Here is a 15056-nt window from a genome sequence, read left to right as displayed (position 1 = left end):
ATGGGTTGAGGCTTACCCTTGTCGGAAAGCAGATGCCATTACTGTGGTTAAACTGTTGATGAAGGATTTCATCTGTAGGTTTGGAATACCTTGTAGGATCTCCAGTGACCAAGGTACTCATTTCACAGCCGAAGTGGTGAAAGAATTATGTTGCGTATTGCAAATAAAGCAACATTTCGACTGCCCGCATCGTCCGCAATCTGCGGGGGCAGTAGAGAGGCAAAATGGATTCCTGAAGAATAAACTGGCCAAGATTTGTGAACAAACTGGATTAAAATGGCCAGATGCTCTGCCAATTGCTCTCATGACTATGAGATCTACCGCAAATCGAAACACTGGCTTATCTCCGCATGAGATTCTGATGGGAAGACCAATGAGATTACCGAACTCACCTCCTTTGACTATAAAAGACATGAACGTGCAGCAAATGGACGACACGTTGCTTACGTTCTGTATCTCTCTGAATCATGCTGTAAGAACTTTTTATGCACAGGTGAAACAAGCTCTGCCAGAACCAGCCACATCTGATCATCACAACTTCAAACCCGGAGACTTTGTTTATGTGAAAATTTACAAACGGAAGAACTCTCTTCAAGCACGTTGGTGTGGGCCATTTCAAATACTGCTAACTACCCATACAGCTGTGAAGTGTAAAGGAAGAGCAACATGGATCCATGCCACACACTGCAAACTGGCACACGGCAGAAAAGAACCCGAGGAGAACATTGCTTCCTGATAACTTTAATGATTCTTTCCATTGCAGGATTATTTGTACTACTAAATGCAGGTGGTGCAATGTGTACTTGGTCTGTTAAACCGATAAGTACTGTCTGTGATCAACGTTATTTGCATGTTCTTTGGAGATGGGCCTATCAGACTACCCACCAAACTAAGCCTAGGGCATTCAGAGACCGAAGAAGCTTAACGAGCAAAGTGGGTTCACCACATGGAATAAACACTTATCTGGCTCTTTCTCGTAAACACGCGAAAGCTTTTAATAAAACCAATTGCTGGGTTTGTACTAAGATACCTCATTCAGCAGTTACTGGGATACCGCTTCTGGCTATACCATTCAATCTGAGTGAATGGTGTGGGTACTGGGCAAAGGAAAGAAACTGGGATAAACAAGATAATAACCTTGACGACCACATCGTTACCAATGGAAATGGAAATTGCCTCCGACAACGAAATTTCAGTAACTGGTTTTGGCCAAATTTTAATTTAAGTAAAATGCCTCCACATTTTATGGTTGAACGGGCAACAGAAAAACCCGAACTATGCTTGGTACAAGAGGCATGGGGAGAAAGAAGATTAGGGAATTCTGAATGCAGTAATTATGTTTATGAAAATCACACGATGGGACCACAAGTCGCTTTAAATAATACCTATTTCGTGTGTGGAAATCGAGCATACCCATGGCTTCCAGTTAATTGGAGTGGATATTGTTTCTTGTCATTCATTTTGCCACATATGCGCCTGTTGTCTAAGTCACCTTTTGAGCATTTGAAACGGGGTAAACGGGGTTTCACGTCAACTGAACTGTTCTTCATGATTTTAATCCCTCACTACGGTGTTGGACAAACGTCTGTGGGATTGGCAGAGTTAGCTGCTTCGCTTGAATTATTGGCAAATAAAACTGCTCTCGGCATGGTTGATATCAACTCGGAGGTCGTCGCCCTACGTGCAGTTTCAATGCAAAACCGAGTTGCGTTCGACCTCATTCTCGCAGCTCAAGGAGGAACGTGTGCTGTAATTAACTCTGAGTGTTGTACTTATATCCCTGATAACTCGGAGAAAATCACGAACATAGCTGACAAGATTAAACAAGAAGGAGCCAAGTATCACAATTATTTCACGAAAGATGGGCTTTATTCCTGGTTTGAAGGGATTTTTGGAGGCTGGGGAACTACCCTATTGCATTGGATTTCCGTTGGGTTATTGTGGATCATCATTGTAGTGGTGCTTGTTAGATGTGCAACAATTACAATGCCGGCATTGATTGTTTCTTGTCTAAAGAGGAATACTGCTAAAAAGGTGATGGTGGCCCAAGCACCACCCTCATACCCTGGTTTTGAGACTGAGTCCTACGACTCTTTTGAGATAGAACCTGAACTTGGAAATCCATAAGTAGCGCAAATGAATGTGTTCAATATTCACGGGAATTGTCAATCCACTCTTGCTCATCTGCTTTGTTCCCGAAATAGGTTGTCGAAAATCAGCTGTGCAGCCCAACGGGTAGCCTTATCTTCTATCGGCCTGGGGGCCTACCGGAACCTCAACCAGGTCCGAAGCTGTACAACCACATGAAGCCACCTGGCTTGCGGGACAGGAAAGGCTAAGGGACTGAGCTCTACGATGGGGAAAAGAGGGGATGTGACTACCCAAGAAAAGGGGCACACTCAAACGCAAGAGAGAATGCATTTCCAAGTGAAGAGAAAATATATATCGTTAAACTTAACTAGTGTTGCCTTTTTAGGCAACAAGGGGGGAGTGTTGGGGAAATTATTACTCTCTAGACAAGAAACCTTTGCCTCAGTCTGAGTAGGTCAAAGTGTTTGTGTTTTTCCTCTACTGTTCTACTATTTAGTTGTTAAGGCCTACCACCTACTTATAATCTTGTCTTTCTTTGACACTTTGGACATTGCTTGGGTTTCTGAAAGTACAAGGTGACCGGGCTGATAAGCTGTGCATTCTGTTTTTGCGATCAAAGGCCTCTCTGCTTATAAAATGGAATGGATATATGGGGAGGGGGAGAATGATCTGAGAGAGAGCAAATAAATGGTACAGAAGAAAGAACTCCTGGTGGACATTGATTATTACTGGACTTCTGTGGTTTATTTTATCCCGATACATGCAACACTGAGTTGGCTAGAGGTTGAATCCTCGAGGAGGTCAAGATCCCTCAACAATCAAGAATCCTTTCTATCACGACGCGGTTCGAGGGTAGAAATCCACGTCAGTGGGATGCAGGAGCACCAGCCCAGAGGGGAGAGCAGTACTCCATCAGGCTACGGACAAAAGCTTTGTAAGTGGTCAGGAGCTCAAGAGGGCCGAGGAAGGACTTAGCACGACGGAGGATTCCCAGTCGGCGACTGGCTTTTGAGGCGAGGTTGGAAATGTGACTTTCCCAGGAAAGGTCATGGCAGATAGTGAGACTTAGAAGCTTGAAAGAAAAGACTTCTTCCAGAGGATTGTTGAGAAAGTGGATGGGGGGGTTTTGTAAATGGTCCTTTCGAAGAGACATAGTGAGAGTGTGAGATTTGTCTGGATTGAAAGACATGTTCCACGTGTTGGACCAGTTTGTGATTTTATCCAGATCTGCAGTGAGCGAAGAAGCTGCTGCTTGCCGGTCTGAGGGATGACAGATGGTACGGCAGAGGGTGGAGTCGTCGGCAAAGAGAAATAGAGGATTTTCCAGAGAGTCCGAGAGATCATTGATGAATTGTGATGATGCTTACGTTTACATCGAGCCGCATGTTTCATTTTCATGATTGATGTACTTTTTACTCATGAAGTGTTAATTTGTATATCTAACTTCTATATACATGTATGCCACATAACGAAGTATATGTGATATAGATTCTCATTTTTACGATTATGTATTTGAACATGAGCTTCCTTATTCATATCTTAGGTCAGATGTGTGGATGAATCATTTAAATATATTCTATATGTGATACAGGTATATTCCAAATTCAATTTTTGGCAATAATCCATTGTGAACCAAACAAATTATTAAATATGTCAAAGGTCAGTTATAATTTCAATATAAGGCGATAATGATTGAAATTGGTAGCTTATTCAAACTTTCGAGTTAATTCTGTATCAGATGATTGAACTTACCTTGTTTGACATGCACATGCAAAATAATGTTTCTACATTAAACTTTATAATATGATGTCTTTTTTGTCTTTCTCATTCTCTCATAAAACTTCCATACACTCTCAACCTCAATCCATATGTAATGTCATCTCTAGCTGGACATCATGACCTATTGTCCCCATTATGACAAGTAATCTTTCCTCACAATGGCAATACTGGATTTTATTAATGACCATTAAGTTGATTCTAAAACAAAATGTGACACCAAAATGAAGCTTCTACAACATTTGGTTGTTGATAAATGTATAGATATTTATATGTAGTTTCTCACTATTACTGATTACAGCATCTGCCCATGTCACACGTTTTTGTGTTTCTGAATGGCCATAAATCCCCCATAATATTCTATTTAACATAACATGACTGGTAAAAAATAATCAGAGATATGGACTGGGGTGTTTTACCTTGTGAATGACTCCATAGAAATGTTCAGGACCAATTTATGTCATATTTACATCAAAATAACTACAAAAAGCCCATTTAATGGCAGCCATCTTGGATTTGTTTCATAGTTACAAATAAAAATATTTCAATTTGGATTAATATACAACACAAATTAATATTTAGTTACCTCATATAACAGTCTTGTCATTATTGCAGCACCTATAGACTGATGAGGAAACAATTGTATGAAGTTAGATGGCTTCAAGATTTTTGTGGTGGCCATCTTGGATTTATGCAAATTTGACAGTCTTCCCATAATTTGATTCACCTAAACTTTTGATATCTTATTCAAGTCACTTTTGTGTGTCAAATAATATAGGACTCGTTACTGTTGCAATTTGTGGTGGGTTAACGCTTTATTTGGCCTAATTTGACTTGACTACAGTTGTAATTGCTGTCAAAGGTGCTTCCACCATGTATGAGCTCAGGTGGGTGGACACATATCCAACCAAGATAGTGTAGTTTTGTATTTTTAATTAATTTTCTGAAATTTGTAGAATTTGTTTTTCACTTGTAAGTTGTGGGTTACGATGTGTAAATAAAAGGTGGAAAAAGTCTGATTTAATGCAGTTTAATTCCAGGCTATAAGGCAACAAAAGGTGAAAAATTTGAAAGAGGGTGTAGACTTTCCGTCGGCGCTGTATCTGTTTCATTGATCAAGCACTGGAATAGGTTCAGTCTATTGAACTTCTAAGCCTCGAGATCAGCGAAGACCCAATCAGAGCTGACCAAATAACAAAGCTGGCCTCAAAAGCCAGCCACAGTCAGGGCATCTTTCGTCATTGCAAGTCATTTCTTGAAAAATCAGAACACAGCCTACAAAGGCTTTGCTCTTTCCTAGATGGGCTGGCGCCTTGGTATTACATCGGTCTGTGCTGGATTATGTGGAAACTAAAGCTCTGAACATCATTGGCATGTCCCATGAGAAGGCTGAAGCACAAGGTTTCTTGCTCTCACATTGCGGACAGGTCAGTGGCCACTCTGTTCTTTACTACCTCTCCTCCAGTCAAGCTCTCTTGGCCATCCAATCTTCCCCAGCTCATCTGGGATGCAAACATTGTTCCAGTAACCCCTTCCCTGTTCAACTCCAAAAATCCAGGCTTTCTGCCAAACTCCACTCTTTTGTTCATCTTCTCCCATTTGATGGACTACCTTTTAAGGAGACAAATCAATTGCATCCTACCCTCTCGGGTGTACTCTATGTTTTCTAGATTATCTATCTTTTATTTTCTAGATGTACTGTATCTTTTCTAAGCAAGAGGTGTACTCTATCTCAGGTTATCTCTCATCCCCACTCATGATATTTTCTATCCCCATTAAACTCACCTAATCCTTCCCATATAATGCACTTGCAAATGATGTTTCTTTCCTTGTCCCCTCTTCTATTGATTATGGTAATTTATTTGTTGCATCATTGTGATCCCACACCTTCATGCCTTACTCTGTCATCTCACCTACACTTTGCACATATAAAGATAAATTAAATTTAAATCCTTTTCTTTTTAAGCCACGGAGTTTATATTTTATTGAGGAAGTACCAACTACATTGTGAATGAAAAAAAAAAAAAATAACAACGAATGCAGTAATGTCTCAAATGAAGTATCTTTTCAGGGTGTGACAAAGGCCAGGACTTTTTTTTTTAACTTATTACACAGTATTTTGCTTGGAAGGGTAGGATTGTTTGACAGCTACAAAAAACGGACACAGCTGGATTGTCTGATTTACTATATATACATATATATTGTTGTGGTTTTCAGCCGTGTTCGGTGTGCGGACGACCGTTCCAGCCAAATCGCGGTCGCGCGCCCACCGAAGGCCGCAATCCAGTCGTGACTTTCCGGACCAATGCCGAAATTCAGTCACAGATGCCTTAACGCATCATAAACTAGCCAACTATTCTGTCCATGCGCTGCAGGGTTGATCGCCGAATTATCGATGTACCTAATTATTTGCGCGGACAGAAATACCGGGAGTCTATACCTCGACGGGACCTGTATGAAACCGAGGTGCTTAAGTGGCTCGTTCCGTGTGTGAAGCCGAGCGGTTATATATCGCTAAGTCCCGTCGGACCAAATTATCACTTTTATCGGCCTTAAAAGCCAGTTAGTATCCCGAGTGCATCATGGCAGTCAATACAGGAAGGGACGCAACGAGCAGGTTGACATTCAACAATGGGGGATTTATTTTCACACTTGGCACGTAAGCAGTCAATGGGGGAATGAGGACAAGACACGAGCAAAAGCCTACAGCCGAGTTCTATTCGGAATGTACAAGCACGTACTTACTCACAATTCTACTTAGAGACATGGCGCCACAGACTTTCATACAAAAACCCAAGAAAGAAAAGACACGGACTCGTAAGCCTTTGATATTCCTCAGAGTCGGGATGACCGAAAGGCTCTGAGAGGCCAGGCAGGTTACCGCGCCGCCCTGGTGGCGACTCGATGGTCTTCGGATCGGTGACCCCTAGTGTCTTCGTTCGGTATGGTGCATCGCGAACACATCAGTCTCTTGGGCAGCTTGACGAGCAGCTTGTATGGCTGCTTGGTCGGCCTCAGTGGCCCGGCTTCGTCGCGGCCCCTTTTTGGCGAGTCTGACCGGCGACGCTTCGGAGGAGCGAACGGGTCCCTTGCACTTTCAGAGTTGATGCTCCTCGAGACCCCGTTCACTCCTCGGCGTCGCCCGACCATATTAGCGCTGTCGGCCTGGACCCCCACGCTCCGATGCTGCTGCGAGCTCCGACGACTCCAAGCTCCTCTGGTAAACGACCCGTGAATGACGAACAACCACCTCCGCTCACCAGCTTCACCACCAACTGCTCTCGTGCGTTGCCAACGCGGCTTTTTATAGTCCGAGGGGAGAAGCCGCTGGAGGTTTCGCCACCAAAAATCGGTGCTTCCCCCTTTTACCTTTGAACCTTCACCCCAGGTTGGCTCCGCCCCTTTCACCTCTGATTGGCTGGCTTTTTCCAAGGCAAAGCCCGTTTTGATCCATTTATGCAAATCAGCCATCTTCACGGCTGATTTGCACACGGAGGCTGGAATGTGGTTCTCCTTGTCGCGCCGCGAGTTTGTATCACGGCATTTTGCCGCTGCCGCTCAGGCGGGCGTGATGGTGTCGCGGTCTTGATTGTGCTGTGGTGGGGATGGCATGGTTGTTGAGTTATTGGCATTGTGGTGGTGATGGCATGGCTGCAGAGTTGTTGTTGAGATGTTGTTTGAAATAAAAGATAGAACAAAATAACGGCTAACTCAAAGATGCACAGCCCGGCATATGAATAATTCGCTTGATACATCGGTGGGGAAATCTAACCTGGAACACACACTTATCGAAATAACTGATCTCTGGGGAAGCTGAATGGTGTTCTGTGAATTCCAACACCGTAACATTCTATATATATATATATATATATATATATATATATATATATATACATATATATATATATATATATATATATATATATATATATATATATATATATATATATATATATATATATATACATATACTGGGCGTAGTGGCGTGCGCCTGTAATCCGGCTACTCGGAGGCTTGGGTTGGAGGATCGCTTGAGGATGGGAGATCTGCTCTGCGCTGGGCTGCACTAAGACAGGGTGTAGGGCAGCCCAGAATCATGGCGAAACCCAATCCTTATCCCTGTGTCGTAAGAGGCGACCAGGGTTGTGTCAGGAAGGGCATCCGGCGTAAAACCTGTGCCAAATCATTATGCGGATCATAATGGATGATCCGCTGTGGCGACCCCTAACGGGAGCAGCCAAAAGAAGAAGACATATACATATATATATATATATATATATATATATATATATATATATATATATATATGTTATTATGTTCCCCCTCCATCCCTCCCTTACCTCAAATGGTCACACTGCTGATACCGCGCGTGAAAAGGATGAATGCCTAAACTCAGTGTTTGCATCAAAATCTTGTGTCCAAAACCCATCACTTTCTGTACCTAACTTGCCCAGACAAACCCAACTGTCCCGGGACACTGTGTCCTTTACTCTTGAAAAGATGGAGAGCTTGCTGTCAAACCTCGACTCGGATTCTGCAACCGGTCCAGACGGCATCAGCCCACGTGTCCTAAAAACCTGCTCCTCTGCTCTTGCTCACCCTCTCTCTGTTCTATTCACCCTCTCATTTGCTCAAGGCCATCTGCTTGGAAATCAGCAAACATTACTGCCCTGTATAAAAAAGGTGCAAAAACAGACCCCTGCAAAAACAGACCAATCAGCCTTCTCCCAATCATCAGCAAGGTTATGGAATCCATCATCGCTTTTGACATTAAATCCTTCCTCTTCTCCATTGGCTTGATTTCCGATCATCAATTTGGTTTCAGAACAGGTTACTCTACCCTGGATGTGCTGCTTCTGCTCTCCCAACAATGGATGGAGGTTCTCAATGCCAGACATTAAATCAGAGCCACATCCCGAGACATACCGCGTGTTTTTGACACAGTCTGGCATGCTACCCTGCTTACCAAACTCTCTTCCTCTGGTATCCAAGACCATCTCCACTCATGGCTCGCAGACTTCCTCTCCTGTCACAGTCAGCGTGTGTCCCTAAATGGAGTTCTTTCATCCCCTCTTCCTGTCCAGGCTGGAGTTCCTCAAGGCAGCGTTCTGGGCCCTGTTATTTTTCTGGTTTTCATCAATCATCTCTCCGACACTTTGGAAAATCCACTTTATCTCTTTGCTGATGACTCCACCCTCTCCCATACCATCGGTCATCCCTCAGACCGGCAAGCAGCAGCTTCTTCGCTCACTGCAAATCTGGATAAAATCACAAACTGGTCTAACATGTGGAGCATGTCTTTCAATCCGGACAAATCTCACACTCTCATTATGTCTCTCCGAAAGGACCATTTGGACCCCCCCAAAACCCCATCCACTTTCTCAACAATCCTCTGGAAGAAGTCCTTTCATTCAACCTTCTGGGTCTCACTATCTGCCATGATCTTTCCTGGTAAAGCCACATTTCCAACCCCTGGCCTCCAAAGCCAGTCACCGACTGGGAATCCTCCGTCGTGCAAAGTCCTTCCTTGGCACACCTGAGATCCTGACCACATACAAAGCTTTCATCCACAGCCTGATGGAGTACTGCTCTCCCCTCTGGGTTGGTGCTCCTGCCTCCCACCATTCTCGGCTTCACACTGTGGAAACCAAGGCATTTCGGATCATTGGTATCTCCCGCGATGAGGCTGAGTCTTTTTTGGCCTCTCACTCTCTCACCGCAGGAAGGTCAGTGGTCTCTGTCTTTTACCCTCTCCTCTCCAGTCTCGACACCCCCCCCCCCCCCGCTGTGTCTTCGATGTGCCCCTGCCATATTTTCGCAAGGCGCTCAAGGTCCGCCACAAACCCCCTTCTGGTAAAACTACCAAAATCACGAATCACTGCCCACCTTCACTCTTTCATTCCTCTTTTTCCCCACCTTTGGAAGAAACTCCTTCACTCTGTTCAATCCCATTCTTCCTTCCAGGCCTTCAAAACAGCTGTTCACCACCACCTCTTGTCATCCCCCATCCATATCTTCGATCTTTTCTACCCCCGTGAATCCACCCCAAGCCCTCCTCCTTTAAATTTTACCTGCTTTCCTTCCTAAAATTCCCTGTAATGTCCATGTTGTATACCCCGTGTTCCCCACCCCATTCCTCTCCCTTCCACATATCTCCTAATGTCTCTGTTCCCAACTTTCTTGTCCTTCCCAATCCTGCCCCTCTTGTGTCATGCCCCCATTGCTGTGCATTGTGTTTTACCTCTCATACGAGCCTTGACAATGTATACAAAAAAAAAAAAAATTCTCTACCTCTACCTCTACCTCTCTCTCTCTCTCTCTGGACTGCTCCTGTAGTTGGTAATTCAACAGCTTCTGGAGATTAAGGGCCTGCCTGTGAAGCTGCAACATCTCATGTGTCAGGGGGTTTTGGCATTCTCACTATGCTTGTCAATTGTTGAAGTTTTTCCCATTGTATAAGTTAAGGGAGCTCCCTTCGTCTGGTCCCACCTATTTAACCTTACCAGCATGAGTGACGTCGGTAAAAGCATGAATTGACTTCCACCAGTATAGCTCTGAGTCACTGGAATGCACAAAAGTTCAGCACAGTGGAACTCCGGAACTCCATCTGCACTGTAGATGCTCTGTCTAACTTCGTATATTTAAGGAAATTGATTCTTTGATCATGGACACAAGCACATAAATTTACTTTTTCACACTTACCACGATGGCTTTGCTTTCCAAAACATTATACGAATACTGTGATTTCAAAGTATGAATATAATATCGTTCAAGAAATAATGTCACAACATATTAATTTTAGTGATCCAATTCAATTGTAAAATTACGACCTCTCAGTTACCAAGTACTTTTTTTTTCCATGCAAGTGGATTCCAAAAGGCAGTTTTAAGGGATGTCATAAAGTAAGATTTTTTTCAGTCACGTGATTGAACATATAATAGTACTGTACATGGAGATACGAAGATGAGATTTAGTATAAAATCCTTATTTCCAACGTTTAATTTATTGTTTCCCCAAAAGGAAATTTTCATCTGGAAGCAGATGAAGATTTTATGACCATTATTCTTTAACCTGCCCTTTGAAGGGAACAGGAAGAAAAGAAAAGACTGGATAGTGAGGTTAAAAAAAAAAAATCAAGGAAGCAAAGCAAGCCAATAATGTGGGAATATCAACAAGCTATTCTCGTCTGAAGACTTTGGCAACAGCCTCACGCCTTGCACAATGGGGATTTCTGATGTGCCATGAAATTGTAGTTTGCTTCTGAAACTCCCCAGCAACAAACAAATTTTGTGATATTTTGACACTGAATGTTAGTTACTGAAGTTTTCAAATTCCTCATTCCACCTTAATTTAGCGATTTCCCCAGCAACCTGAAGCATTTCCCTGGCAGTTCAGTTGAAATACTGTGCTGCTACGCCCTCGTCCCTTTGATCTCAGGGTGTACAAGCAATTTGTTGCTCTTTCACCTCTTGCCTCGCACCACCAAACAGTACTCCCACTTCTCATTTTATTCTGACCATCCCCTTTGATACCAGGTTGTGGAAGCATTCGGTTGTTCTTTCACATCTTGCCTCCTACTTCCCACTTTATTGTGACCATCTCCTTTGATCCCAAGTTGTCCAGGTAATTGGTTGTCCTTTCACCTCTCACCTCAGTGTCCTTGGAGCAGTGCTTTTTCTTCTCACTTTACTGTCATTCCACTTTTCAACCCTTACAGCCTGCTGCGAATTCCTGCTATGTTTTTGGCTTGATTACAGCTGCCCAAGTTCCTATTGTTACCCAGCACATGCGAAGCAAAAAGTGAGGTTAAGTAATTGGTTCATGTCTGTCCATCAATCTGTTTTATCAATTTATGATTGAGAAACAACTTATTTAAAATGAATGTTATATTTTGAATATGAATCGGAAGACAAGTTTGCCATTTTACCATATTTTGACTCTGAATTTGTCCCGATCGCACGTGCGCAGAGGAGAGTGAGATAATATTTTCACTCTGTGCCTGCCTGGCAGTTAAACAAAATGGAACATCTTTCCAAACAGGAAGCTTAGTGTTTTTAAGGACGTATTAATGGAGACAAACAACAGGGACATAGGACTAATGCAACATGGTCAATAAGGTGATGTAATGGCTGCTGCGTAAAACCAGGAATGAATTTACTTATATCCCTTTAAACCTCTATTTAAATTTAATCACACACTTGAAGACAAGAACAGAAATCGCCTTCATAATACAGCACTTTCAAAACCATGCTATCTATATGAATAAATGTCAGTGTGTGTGTGTGTGTGTGTGTGTGTGTGTGTGTGTGTGTGTGTGTGTGTGTGTGTGTGTGTGTGTGTGTCCTCCATAACTCCAAAACCAAGAAACCAGCAGCCTGAAACTGCATGCATACTATGGGAACGCCATGGAAGTGCACGAGTGAAAATTGGGTGTTTGGGTTAATTTAAACACCCCCTTTTGAAGATAATTAATGGCCTTATTTAATTATCTTTTATCAAGGCATCATCCTTGGTCAGCCCCCTGTCAGCTTGCTGGGGTCTTAATTTGCCATTTTGTTTGGCGTATTCAAAAACATGCCCCGACTTAGAAACACGATCGACTCGCACAGATAAATTAAAGTACATAATTTAAATATATCTCATTTGAGAATCAGATCTGGTGGACGAAATAAGGGCCAAAATCTGGAGTGAAATCTGGAAATTTCAACAAATTCGCTATTTTATAAACCAAGTGTATTTATTTAAGCAAAGCATTAAGCGTATTTTTTTCTACGTTTTGGAGGATTACATTTCATAAAGAAAAGATTAAGGAATGTGCCTTCCCCTTCCCCTCATGCTGCCTCCCCATTCCCCCCCTCGTGATTTCTCCCCACCCCCCCTCCTCATGCTGTCTCCCCATTCCCCCCCTTCCTCATGCTGCCTCCCCATTCCCCCTCTCCTTGCGCTGCCCCCCTCTCCTTGCGCTGACTCCCCTCTCCTTGCGCTGCCCCCCTCGCCTCGCGCTCACTCCCCCTTTCCTTGCGCTGCCTTCCCATCCCCCCCGCCTCCCCTCATGCCGCCTTTCCCTTTCCCTCACGCTGCCTTCCCTTTCCCCTTCCCCTCGTGCTGCCTTCCATTTCCCCTCCCCTCACACTGCCTTCCCCAACTCTCCCTTCACAGTATCCTCCTCCCAAACCCCCTCCTCCACCATAAAACTCTCCAGGGGTCGAGCAGAGGAAGGTGTGTCAAAGAATGGGTGAACTGAGCAAATGAAACGTTTTTTTTTTTTTCAAGCAGTCAGAACTTATGCTCAGATGAATTCCTCAATTTCTCTCAGGTTAAGAGATTCTAGAGGTTATCGTATGTGTGGAAATTAAATAAAGGCACAAACACTAGTGTGGATTTTTTGACTATTGAAGGAAAATGCCCTTCCTTCCCTTTCTCTTCCCTTATGCTTACCTGCTTCCAAAGCCCCTGCACCCCCCTCCCCATGGACCTCTCTAGCCAGTGTCCAGGTGTTGTTTTGTATGACCCATTTACATGTGCTCTTTAAACGTACCCAATTTCGTTCAATCCTGTACCAATGCCAGCAAAAGGGCACCATTCCCCCCAAACCCCCTCCATGCTTTCCCTCAAATCCCCTTATCAAACATGTCCAGAACACCCCCTTCCCCTCCCTACTACCGCTTTCACTCCCTCCTCTCTCTCTCCTCCCCCCCCCTTTATTAATATTTCCATCAGTAAAGCGATAGGTTGTATTTGCTAGTACTGTAATATCTAATGGTTCACGTAGCCAAATCCAACACATGACCCACTTCTATCTGGTGCTCACCTGCCTCGATCCACTCAACACTTGCATTTTCACATCAAAAGGGATGTTTTTCCTTGACACGTTTGTCAGGTTTCCAACACTAAAACTCGCAAGCGGCTTTGCAGACATAATGGGAGTGAAATGTTCACAAAAACACATGAAAATACAGCACTGTAAGGGGGGGAGAGAGAGAGAGAGAGGCAGAGAGAGAGGCGGAGAGAGAGAGAGAGAGAGGCGGAGAGAGAGAGAGAGAGAGAGAGAGAGAGAGAGAGAGAGAGAGAGAGAGAGAGAGAGAGAGAGAGAGAGAGAGAGAGAGAGAGAGAGAGAGAGAGAGAGAGAGAGAGGGAGAGAGAGAGAGAGAGAGAGAGAGAGAGAGAGAGAGAGAGAGAGAGAGAGAGAGAGAGAGAGAGAGAGGCAGAGAGAGAGAGAGAGAGGCAGAGAGAGAGAGAGAGGCAGAGAGAGAGAGAGAGAGAGAGAGAGAGAGAGAGAGAGAGAGAGAGAGAGAGAGAGAGGCAGAGAGAGAGAGAGAGAGAGAGAGAGAGAGGCAGAGAGAGAGAGAGAGAGAGAGAGAGAGAGGCAGAGAGAGAGAGAGAGAGAGAGAGAGAGAGAGAGAGAGAGAGAGGCAGAGAGAGAGAGAGGCAGAGAGAGAGAGAGAGAGAGAGGCAGAGAGAGAGAGAGGCAGAGAGAGAGAGAGAGAGAGAGAGAGAGAGAGAGAGAGAGAGAGAGAGAGAGAGAGAGAGAGGCAGAGAGAGAGAGAGAGAGAGAGAGAGAGAGAGAGAGAGAGAGAGAGGCAGAGAGAGAGAGAGAGAGAGGGAGAGAGAGAGAGAGAGAGAGAGAGAGAGAGAGACAGAGAGAGAGAGAGAGAGGGAGAGAGAGAGAGAGACAGAGAGAGAGAGAGAGGCAGAGAGAGAGAGAGAGAGGCAGAGAGAGAGAGAGAGAGGCAGAGAGAGAGAGAGAGAGGCAGAGAGAGGCAGAGAGAGAGAGAGAGAGCCAGAGAGAGAGAGAGAGAGGCAGAGAGAGAGAGGCAGAGAGAGAGGCAGAGAGGCAGAGAGAGAGAGGCAGAGAGAGAGAGAGAGAGAGAGAGAGAGGCAGAGAGAGAGAGAGAGGCAGAGAGAGAGAGAGAGGCAGAGAGAGAGAGAGAGGCAGAGAGAGAGAGAGAGGCAGAGAGAGAGAGAGAGCGAGAGAGCGAGAGAGCGAGAGAGAGAGAGAGAGAGAGAGAGAGAGAGAGAGAGAGAGAGAGAGAGAGAGAGGGAGAGAGAGAGAGAGCGGGAGAGAGAGAGAGAGAGAGAGAGAGAGAGAGAGAGAGAGAGAGAGAGAGAGAGAGAGAGAGAGAGAGAGAGAGAGAGAGAGAGAGAGAGAGAGAGAGAGAGAGAGAGAGAGAGAGAGAGAGAGAGAGAGA

General features: G+C 44.3%; 1 long non-coding RNA gene and 1 pseudogene across 2 annotated transcripts in view; one reads left to right on the top strand and one right to left on the bottom strand.

Moving 5' to 3' along the window:
* The window catches only part of LOC147008731 (uncharacterized), a 46793-nt gene that overhangs the window by 22265 nt on the left and 9472 nt on the right, over positions 1 to 15056 (bottom strand). The window lies entirely within an intron of this gene.
* On the top strand, positions 7838 to 7983 carry LOC147008732 (signal recognition particle RNA; annotated as a pseudogene).

This window comes from Eptatretus burgeri, chromosome 18 (genome assembly GCF_056783735.1).
Source record: "Eptatretus burgeri isolate ZD-2024b chromosome 18, Ebu_testis_v1, whole genome shotgun sequence".
Lineage (NCBI taxonomy): Eukaryota > Metazoa > Chordata > Myxini > Myxiniformes > Myxinidae > Eptatretus > Eptatretus burgeri.
The sequence above is the reverse complement of the archived record's forward strand: the minus strand, read 5'-3'. Positions and strand labels throughout refer to the sequence as shown.